The 439-nt window shown below is 48.7% G+C and overlaps 1 pseudogene; it reads left to right on the forward strand.

Annotated features, from left to right (window-relative positions):
- LOC119594555 overlaps nt 1-439 on the forward strand; it is a 22937-nt pseudogene that overhangs the window by 18003 nt on the left and 4495 nt on the right.

Raw genomic sequence — 439 nt, forward strand, 5'->3', positions numbered from 1 at the left:
CTGTTTTCGTTTATCAAAATCTGTATTTGAATATTGACACTTTCCTTTTTTTTCCTTTCAGAAACTCCTCCCTCGCGAAGGAGATGTTGACTCACGAGAGCTCCACACACCTCCAGTCCCTCCCTGTCTTATCACCTAGTCCAAGATTTCTAAGACACTGAACTTCCTACCTTTTTATGTAAAAAATACTCTTTTTTCCTCACCTTTCACTCCGACTAATCTGGCGAAACGACAAGAACGAAAATCCCATGCCAAATATCCAGGGCACTCGACCATCCCCGTCCATCTTCGACGCGCAGCACAGAGGGTCTCCCGAGTGTGTGAACAAGCCGACTGCCAAGGCCCTTGACGGCGGCGGCTGCTTGCAAAACCTCGAAGCCTTTTGCTAGAAGTGACCATCATCCCGCTGAGAGGCTGTCCCGTCTCGTAGCCATCTCTG

The sequence above is a fragment of the Penaeus monodon genome, chromosome 34, assembly GCF_015228065.2.
Source record: "Penaeus monodon isolate SGIC_2016 chromosome 34, NSTDA_Pmon_1, whole genome shotgun sequence".
Classification (NCBI taxonomy): domain Eukaryota; kingdom Metazoa; phylum Arthropoda; class Malacostraca; order Decapoda; family Penaeidae; genus Penaeus; species Penaeus monodon.